Genomic DNA, 10581 nt, shown 5'->3' with positions numbered 1-10581 from the left:
ATACAGCATAAATCACAAAATTACTGAGTAACCACAAAGGTAAAAAAGTAAAACACTTCTATTTATTTAAAGGATAATAATGACAAAATAATTTTTGTTTTAAAAGTATTAATTTCTTAAAATACTATACATGTGATGCTGTTTAACTCATTTGTAAAGGTGCACTGTCACTACCAGCTCCATTCAAATATAGCTATGGCTAGCCTAGTCCACAAACTCTAACATTGTTTGTGCCACATGTATAAACACAATATTAACAATGATGCGCATGATATTAAGTTGGCACAAACAGCTTTCATTCCTTTGGAAATAAAAGCGTGTAATTACATGATGCTTGCTAGACATTTTCTGTTTGCAATTAAAAGTGAATTATGAGCCTGGGTATAGCCAGTAGCCACCTAGCTTCGTGGAATGCGTTTCAATCGGCATAATATCATGTGCTTCATGTAAACTAATTATTGAAGACTTCAAGACTCACCAGTTCCATTACACAAAAGCAAAGACAACTCTTCATATTCTTGTCCATTTGCAGCCTATGTCAAAGTGCCCTGGCTCTCACAGTTTATAACAGTAGTGAGTGCGGATAAATCCGCAATTTCCTCTAATCTCGTCTTTGTTTTTCTTCATGATTTCCTTCATAGGCCCACGTTTCTCTCCCTTTTAATTAGCGCTGAGGCGGCGTTCTCAATTAAATGGAGTAGGCCACTAGCATACGTTCAAGTTGGATCATCCTTATGTAACATGCTGTTGATACATTTTGACATTGTAAACGTTCTCTAACAAAAATGCAAATCAGTTTGCAGTAAAGCTAATATTTATTTGTTATTGGTCCTTCCTTTGTCTCTTGGTGCCCTACACACAGTGCGTGATGCGTGGTGGTAACAGCAGCACTGATCACTGTGCTCTGCCTGTTTGTGTCCACTATGTGTATTTTTGTTTTTTTTTTTTCGTTTCGAGGTGAAAAGCATCTCTGGGGTGACTGGGCCACGATCAGGAAATTCATTTTTTTATTCGAGACCTGTCAAGTCATTACAAGTTAAAGAGGCAAAGTCGAGTCAAGTCTCGAGTGAATAGTATTCAAGTCCAAGTCGAGTCGCAAGTCATGCCGAATTTTATCAAGTCGAGTATGAAGTCATTAAAATCATGACTCGAGTCCAAGTCATGTGACTCGAGTCCACATGTCTGGTTGCCACCCTTTGCCACCCCGTAGATCCGCGCATGCTAAGCGGATTTAATAGCAATTTAGCCACACGTCTTCTATGCAATGCTTCTATGTGGCAACAACAATCCTTCAACAATCATGAATATTTTGTTAAATGCACATGTAGATGAGGGGCAGCGGGCTACGAGAGAGTGGGGCGGGGCAAGGGGCGGGGCAAGGCTGCGTGCGTAAAAAGCGCAGCTCAATGCAAGGATTTGATCTTATCTTTAATTTAAATGAAATTAAATTAAACATAGAACATTAATGTGTGGCGGCCGGTTTTGATTTCATGCCACAGATTAGTCAATGTATGGGAAACACTGCGATTTAAAACAAGTTTTAAATTTTCTCACTTGTTTCTCACTTCTCTTTCTGGGACGGTAGTCCCAATGTTGCAAGGTTGGTTTTCCGCCTGGGGACGCTAGGGGGAGCGGGGAATGTCACCATTTTTACCGGAACAGGTCATTTAACCATCCAAATGATTTCTAAACGGGTTTATTAAGTTGAAATAGTTGCCAAGTACCCCTTTAACTTGGTGACTGTGGCATTACAGGCCTCCTCAGAAAATGCCGTCACTGAAGACCCATCTGAGTTGATGACCTCATCTGAGCGCAACAATGCCACCGCATCTACAAATGCCCCAGCTCTGGCACAATCTGTGGCCATGAGTGGATCTGACATCACAGGAACAACAGGTAATGAATATTCCATGACTGAATATTGAAAAGAGTTTCAGCATAAGGACTAACTCCTTTCAGCCTAAAACACTACAGATTTGCTAAATATAGAGCCTGCGGCAGAACTGAGAAACTTTTCCAAAACACACACACAGAAAATATTGTTTATTTTCTAAATGCCAGAACTCTCTCCCTATGTCAACTGTATCTACAGTCCACTCTTATGCTGATTATTCTCCTGAAGTTGATGAAGTGGACAAAAGGAATATCAACGTGAGGTGTAATGGCAAGAACATGCAGGTGGATATGTTTCCTGATGAGAAGATAATAGTGCTCCTGAGAGAAGCCTGCCAGTTCTACCAGAAGAAGGAAGCATGTATGAAGATGGTTTACAACGGTATATGCTACAAATTAGTCCTTATGGTTACAAACATTATGTTCGGCCGTAATGAACCCAGTCTGAAGCCTCTTCTGAAACATTGTTTTTCTAACAACCAACAGCTCTCTCATGATTAGAGTAGCAACCTTATTAACCAAACCAGTAGATTGCATGTTTGGTCATTTAGGCCTACCAACACCACCACAAGAACTTGGAGAACTAGTGTCCATTACTGTCGGTCAGTGTTTTACTGTAATTACCATTGTTACACAAAAAGGAGTAGAATAAGGTTTTGAAATTGCCAACCCCATCGATTCAATATCAAAGCCTACATGTGGTAACGTCAACTCTAAAGACTAACTTAATGTAATCTTTTTGATTGCAGGAGACGTACTGGATGTTAACAAAACCATCAGAGAAGCACAGCTCAGAGCAGGAAGTTCTGTCAACCTCATCAGAGCTTGCTGAACACTGGCATAAAGAAATATAGTAGGCAGCAAAAACTGATATCAACATCAACATAAAATCAACATAAATAGACTATCAGTAAAATATAAGTTCTATAAAAATATGCTTAATTGATATTTTTTCATTGTTAACGTACAGCTATACTGGATTTGTCATTGTCAACTTAAGTTTACCCTTTAAAATGCTGCTTCTTCGCCTACTACATTACACTCCATTATCATGTACCCAATTGACCTAATTTCTGTTCTGCTTTACTGAAGTTAAAGCACATACACTGTTTAAAGTCACAGACACAACAAAATAAGGTAACTTTTATATGCATAGGTTACCAATGCGCAAACCTACCATGGCATGACCTACACATAGATAGTCTGTGTAACATTACATGTATTCCTGCAGGCAACCTTTACACATAAGTATAAGTATATACTCTTTTGATCCCGTGAGGGGAAATTTGGTCTCTGCATTTATCCCAATCCGTGAATTAGTGAAACACACTCAGCACACAGTAGGGCTGGGCGATAAAACGATAGCGATATGTATCGCAATAGACATGTAATCAATATCAATAAAAAATGCGTTCGATAGAACATTCAATAATTAAAAGCAACACACACCTCCCGCCTTACGTTGTCCATAAATAAATAGGCTAAATATATCTTGCATTGTAGCTAGTATGTGCAACTCTACCAGAGTAGACGATAGAAGTAGGCCTACCACAACACAGACTCTCAATGAGTCCTTGCCCCGTGCGCTCTCTCTCTCTCTCTCTCTCTCTCTCTGTGCATCCCTCTTCAGCATGCGCATGTAATCCAAACATTCACAATCGTGCAAGACAACTGAATTGCTATTAAATCCGGTTAGCATCATTAGCGCGCTGCACGAATTTGTTCAAAACTGTTGCATTCAAATTGACTGCTAAATTCTAATCAACTCAATCCCGATGCAAATGGAAAAGTATTTTCCAAGACTCAAATGGGCCTGTCCCAAGGAGAAAAAGTATTCATTTGAAACTTAAACACACCTGGGGAAACTTAACAGTCTAACCAGTAGACTTACTATGATAAACTAGCAAATTACTAGTAAAATTATTTTAAAATGAATAGTAAATTTATTTGAGTGTTAAGTTTAAAGGAAGGTTAAGTTTAAAATAAAAGTGTTTAAAAGTGTGTAAATTGAACTATTTTTCCCTTCTGGTCCTTATCTGAAATAGATTTTTAAAAAATCAATAATCGATATCGACTGATATGAAATACTTATATTGTGATACAGTTTTCAGCCATATCGCCCAGCCCTAACACACAGTGAGGTGAAGCACACACTAATAGAGTGGCGAAGTCCCGCCCCTTCCGTTTGCCTCCATGGGACCTATCTTTCAAAAAAATTTGAACAGCAGTCTAATGGCGAAAATTTTTTTTTTCTGGTCCCGGTTGACTTGTGCCTTGAATTACCCATATGTTTGTCAATTTTAAAGACAATTTTTCATGTAAAGACATTTGCAGTTTGTTTCATAACTATTGAATTACAACATTGTGAAAGATCGTAATTCCAACGACTACAAACCCATCAGTCGCGCTAGTGACGTTAGCTCATTCACAGCCACACTAGATTGTACAAGCATACCAGCAACAGGTCTTAATTGGGCTTTCCTTGCCGAAGAAAATACCATGAGTCAGAGGATTAAACACATCAGGTAAGTTGTATTCGTCCATAGACTGTACATTACATACTGTTAAGTGACATAGCAGGCAGCAAGATGCAACTGTTAAACTAGCATAACAGCTCTTATCGTTTCATTACGTTGGTGATGTACATCGTTCGAGACGAGAGATGTAGTCCACTGAGTGGATTCGCACAAAACCAACATAACTTTTGAAGTCTATCGAACAACAGTACTTTCTTGACGTGAAAAATGATCTTTTAAATTCACACACATCATATGTGAAATTCGTGGCACAATTCAAACTGGACCAAAAAATAATTGTTATCTCTCCATTAACTCCCATTCATAATTTTTTGAAAGATAGGTCCCATGGACCGGAAGTAGAAGGGGCGGGACTTCACCACTCTATCCCGGCGCAGTGAGCTGCCTGCAACAACAGCAGCGCTCATGGCTGTACTGCACTGTCTCAAATGCACATATCTTATGTGTGTGCTATTTTTTTCTTACTTCCTGTTGGCATTCAGTGGTGCTACATCACAATTGACCTGTCGCTAAGCTCCGTCCCCCATTGTTACCGTGTGAAAACTCGGACAAACAAACCAGACTTGATTAGAAATACATTGTGGACAATGGCAGCTGACAGTATATGAAAGCAGGCTTTGAGGACGTTTTGGTCGATAAAGGATTTACTTTCCTCCAGAAGCTATCAAAAGGGACTTAATTATGCTATGGAGGGGTGTATTCAAAACTTTAAAATACATACAAGGTGACAAGCAGTTGTGGCGAGTAGCCGTGCAAATCACCGTGGAAAAAACACTGACGTTAATGCTAGCTAGCTAGCTAGTGGAAGATTGATACTATGATATGTTAGGTTACGTTAATATTTGATGTAGTAAGAATATAGTAGTTGGTTAATGAGCATTTTCATTTTGGGATTTAACAGGGAACCTGTGCCCACGTTGTTGGCTTAGTAGCCAACATTACGTCGAGCTGTTGCAAACGCGAGAGACGTTCTGTAGGCTATTGTTGATGGAAATATACCCCGTTTTCTAGCCTCTCGGGGTACCGGCTATCAATATTACACGTCCCCCATGCAAAACGTATTCTGTCTTATCCGCCGCCCTGATGAGGTTTTAAATTAGAATAATCTTTTGGCCAATCAGATTCCAATTTTACTATTACACTGCCCGGCCAAAACACTAATATTTCGTTGGACTGGCTTTAACTTTGATTACGGCACGCATTCGCTGTGGCACCGTTTCCACAAGCTTCTGCAATGTCACAACATTTATTTTCGTCCAGCGTTTTTCGCCAAGATCTTGTATTGATGACGGGAGATTCGGACCGCTGTGCAGTCTTCTCCAGCTCATCCCAAAGATTTTCAATGGGGATAAGGTCTGGACTCTGTGGTGGCCAATGCATGTGTGAGAATGATGTCTCATGCTCCCTGAACCACTCTTTCACAATTTGAGCCTAATGAATCCTGGCATTGTCATCTTGCAATATGCCCGTGCCATCAGGGAAGAAAAAATCCATTGATGGAAAAACCTGATCATTCAGTATATTCAGACCGTCAGCTGACCTCATTCTTTGGCCACATAACGTTGCTGAACCTATACCTAACCAACTGCAGCAACCCCAGATCATAGCACTGCTCCCACAGGGAGGCTCTTACCTATTTGCTTAGTTAAATCCAGGTGGCGACCATTTTTTGGCCGGGCAGTGTATTTTACTGACGTCTGTCGAACAAAGTCGAACAAAACCAGATTATGCCCTATTCTGTTCAAAAATTACATTGCAATTCATGTTTTATCTCAACCGGATGCAAGTCACACATGCGTTACATCCCTTCATACACATATTCATACGTGTAAACCTTCCTATATCGTATATCCATGAATATTCTTCCTATATCGTATATCCATGAATATTGTACTAAGTGCACAGTCTACATGTATTGTCCCTGTTGCTTTTATATTGCTTTTATCACTGTATTACTCTTGTCGTCTTGTACAGTGTCCTTGGGTGACATGAAAGGCGTTTTAAATAAAATGTATTATTATTATTATCAATTTGCAACTGTTTTAACGTTTTTTTTACATTTCCCTACAACCATTGTGTCCTACTTTATTATGATAGTCTCATCATAATTGAAAATGAGGGCTACCCTCAATGAATTTCTGAGGATTAAAGATTGAATGAATAAAAGAATGAATGTATGTGTGACAAGGCTGTAGTCATGATGTCAACATTGGGGGGGGACCAAATCTGTGGTGGGGTCTGAGAGACCCCCAAACAGAATTTCAATACATTTCCTACCATGCAAAAAATATTATTCAAAATCATAACAGTCAATTAGGGTATTAGGCATAGGCATGGCATGGATGGATGGATGGATGGATGGATGGATTATGAACCCCTGGGCACAGATGCCCCCCAGATAGATAGACGGGTCCTAAGCCCATTTAGTAATCCATCCCTGGACCTGTATTATGACTCCATTTGTCTTCAAAATGTATACTTTAAAAGGAATTACAAACTAGAGTATCTTTTTTAAACTCTATATTACACAGAATGTGGTTCTTTGACTTATTACTTACATTTTCTTTTAACTAAGACTTAGACTCATAGGTTTGGACCTATAGCCTAATAAGATTTTGTCTTTTAATTTAGATTTTATTATGCTGGCGGCTAATTACACAATTTTAATATAGTTTGAAAGGGACAGGATTCAGGAATAGGCTACTAAGACAGGCCCCTCTTCTGTCTGACTCACCTCATGTTACCCCCTGCATTATAGACTGGCTTCTGACAGAAATGATGTTTTGTGCCAACATGTAGAAACACTAGGCCTACTACAGCCTTTAATTGATGAATGGAGGTGCAAATTCCTTTCTTTGGCGATTCACATTAACTGTAGGCTATCACCGCCAGTGCATTATAAAAGTTTTTTCCAACTTGTGTGCCGTCGCCACATTTAATTCCTACGTTTTGCCTGCATGGATCGCATGGATCGACTGAGTGCACATCTAAATAATATGCATGATGCATATTAGGCCTAGTATAGCGCTTTTTTCTGTCTTTATTTTTCTATGTCCGTATATTGGGGGGGACATTTTGGTCATATTTGAATATTGGGGGGGACACGTCCCCCTCAATGTCTATGGTGACTACGGCCCTGATGTGTGACTGTGTGAAAGTCTGTTGTGTGCATGTATGCAGTGGTGTAGTCTAGTTTGCTCAGTGTTGAGAAGTAGCAGAATGCATGCAACGGGATCACATATTTAAAACACAAAATATGAGTAATGGGTGGTATTCAGAATACAGTTACACTGCTCAATTTAAGGGATTACATTTGGACTTGTTGTAACATTTAGGCCAAGGCTTTTGAAACTCAAATTCAAATATTTTTAATCAAACCATGTAGCCTGTGTATCTCTAAGGTGGTTCCTTTCTGTCGCCTCTCAGTTTATATTAATAGCCTAAATGAAAACAACGGTCAGGAAATGTAACTTTAGTTATGTTGTAGGGCAACAGGGTGTATATCCATGCATAGGCTATTAACGTTTTTCATGTGATGTATTCTAGGTTCTATAGCTTTGTTTACATCCAGCTGGTAGGCAAGGGACAAGTTGAACCCATTGAACATCGTTGTCTGCAGCTGCCTCTCAGTAGGCTACATCTCTGTATTTCAGCAATGTCAACATTTCAGGCATCAATAAAGGTGATGATGAAACGTTATCCCATTGTTCAATATTTGATAGCCTGTCACAGGAACGTTGTTTCGCTAAAATCGCCCTGATTTGGTGCATTGATCTGTATCGATAACGTTATGGGAGAACCTGCATGTAGCCTAATGGTAGCCTAACTTTTTTTCTCTGTTCAAAACTCGGTTTACACGAAGACGATAGCCTTTCTTAGAAGCTGTGAAATTTGACCAGAAAGGAACATGTCTTCCTTCTGAAAGCTGACACAAAATCAAACAATATTTGATCATTTAACTTCAACTGAACAGCGACAGGTTTTGGTAGGCAGTAGACTCAGCAGACGTTAAAACGGTAGCCTAGGCTACTGTTATAGCCAGCGTCAGTCAGCATCATGTAACATTAATGGCGTTAGTCATGAATCCTGTAACATATTATATCATATAACAGCGATGGCTTATTCGAAGACGATCTGCATGGATATATAACCACCCAGAAAAACTCAGAATGTGAGTGATAAAGTTCATTAATTGTATGAAACTTTTTATTAGTTAGGCTGTTATGCTAGCTCAGCCTTTAAATATGTTGTTATTTTGGTCATGTGGACTTGATTAAACGGGTAAAGATAATTCATAAACTGCTTATTTCTTACATGACTGAAGCAGTAGCCTAGGTTCAACAGTGGTGTTTGAGGTTGCTGTGTTAAGTTGTTGTGTGTGATCGCTAAACAATTAGGATCAAATCAGTTTATTTTGACATACGGGAGTTAGCCTAAGTGACCTGTAACGTTAGCCTAGCACATAAGCCTATTCTGTTTTCATTTATTAGCATTTGTTGTGATTATATAATCAAATGACACTCATGATAACTTGAAATAGAAGGACAGAAGATAGGTGATTGATGTCCACAAGCACCTAATTTCACGAGACAAATTAGAACAAACTGTTCCGGTAAAAATAATCTTGCCATGTTTAAAATGCTGCACTTTTTCCCTTCATAGCCTATCTCTGGCTATTCATTTTTGGATGACTGTAGATTTGTATTTTAGCCTACGTCTTCGTAGACAGTAGGCTACACCATTAGGCTATCTTGAGAATAAAAGACTTCACAGCTGCTAATGATCATCCTCCACAACCACGATGATAGGTAGGCTAAACGGTCGTTCGTAGCCCTTTTGCTTTTTATTGTAAAACCAACTGTTAGGGCCTACACAAGTGGTCGGCATCCCGGTCAATATTTGATATTAAAATTTCAATTTTGAAGCTATTTGTAACTATGTGTAGCCTATGCAACCCGACTGTTGTAGGCTTGCCTACCACTCTCTGCAGTGCCTTGCCTACCATTCTTGCCTACCACTCTAGTTGTAAACAAACGGTCACATGACATTATGACGTAGGTGCAAAACCTTAATAACCTTCCCTTGTGGTGTTAGAATTACATACCTGTCTATACCTTGTTTTGGATTTGGTAGTTTGCCTATGTGCAGACAAAACATTTCTGTTTTTTGACATTAGTAGTGTTTCATATGCATAGGCCTATCAATCACTGTAAAGCAGGATGTGGGTTGTTGACATTAGCTATGGGTCTTGCAACTTCACATTAACTGTTTTATCTATTGCTAATAAATAGAATACAATGTTAATGTAAGCCAAAGTATTCAGAATTAGTTACTCTCTTGGAGACGGAATATGTTACAAATGTAATTTTAGGGCATGCATTCTGTAATCTATAGGGGAATACATTTTAAAAGTAACGAACCCAACACTGAGTTTGCTGTAGTATACTGTGATATTGCCTGGTAGGGTAGATAGCCTGTAGTGCTCATGGTGATGGTGGTGGAGTGCTGTCTTATTGGAGAAGAGTGTTTTTATCTATATGCAATGTTCAAATAACAGTCACATCTTTTTGCGAAAAATATCTTGTGTCAAAATTCTATCACAAATGTGTTTCCGCTTGAAAAGAGGTTTTGTTTTCCGGACATTTTGATGGCATGCTGGTCAAATATCCTATTATCGCTTCTTAATTAGTCAAGTTGAGGAAAACTGGAGACAGGCTATGTAGCTTAAAGAATGACAATCAGGCCGTATAGAATGCAACATGTTCATTGGCCTAACCTAAACATGCTTAACTAGTGTAAATTTAAAGACCTAGCCAGTCTCTATTCTGTTTTCATGGACAACAAGAATCCGCTTCGTTCCCTGATTTAAATAGGCTACGTTGTTTGTTGCTGCTACCCAAATTATCTCAAGTGGTTCAACAGTTTCACTTGTGCAGATGTGCACACACATTGAATGTTGAACGTTCTCACACCACTACCCCCTAATGTTATACCTCTTTATTTGAGAACACTAAATTAAGAAATATTTCCTATTCTGGAAAGAATTCGGTTCAGTTTGCGGTTCAATGATACCATTTTACCGCAAATTATCCGTGGACCAGCAATCTCCTCATAGAGGAGGCCCTAACCCTGCAGATCATAGACAGAGAAA

The sequence above is a fragment of the Alosa alosa genome, chromosome 24 (genome assembly GCF_017589495.1).
Source record: "Alosa alosa isolate M-15738 ecotype Scorff River chromosome 24, AALO_Geno_1.1, whole genome shotgun sequence".
NCBI lineage: Eukaryota > Metazoa > Chordata > Actinopteri > Clupeiformes > Clupeidae > Alosa > Alosa alosa.
The sequence above is the reverse complement of the archived record's forward strand: the minus strand, read 5'-3'. Positions refer to the sequence as shown.